This window comes from Penaeus monodon, chromosome 30 (assembly GCF_015228065.2).
Source record: "Penaeus monodon isolate SGIC_2016 chromosome 30, NSTDA_Pmon_1, whole genome shotgun sequence".
NCBI lineage: Eukaryota > Metazoa > Arthropoda > Malacostraca > Decapoda > Penaeidae > Penaeus > Penaeus monodon.
This window is the reverse complement of record NC_051415.1, coordinates 11,811,835-11,812,205: the sequence shown is the minus strand read 5'-3', so window position 1 is coordinate 11,812,205 and position 371 is coordinate 11,811,835. Positions and strand designations below refer to the sequence as shown.

Genomic DNA, 371 nt, shown 5'->3' with positions numbered 1-371 from the left:
TATGTAAGTGTAATGTCTGCATATTACGTACACCACATCATTAGACCCTGCACGTACATCGATACACGCTACGTATATTCTACCTATAAATCCTGAGAGTTTATTAAGAGGATACAGACGCGCCACACATACATATATACATCAAGACACGCAACGTTTACATTGACTTTTAACTCCTGGATGGATATGAGGTGGATACAGAGGTGCCTTACCCCGCTCTGATACGTTTTTCATTGCGAGACTTATGGACTCTTTTCCCTGATAATCCTTTCATCTTTAACATGTGCGTTTTCCATGTCGTTGCGCCACCCTGTAGGGAAAGGAAGATTCATTAGGCATTCGGGTGTGTAAAATTTCTAAAAAGCTACAGG

General features: G+C 41.2%; 1 pseudogene; it reads right to left on the bottom strand.

Annotated features, from left to right (window-relative positions):
* LOC119592351 overlaps positions 1-371 on the bottom strand; it is a 30,652-nt pseudogene that overhangs the window by 14,305 nt on the left and 15,976 nt on the right.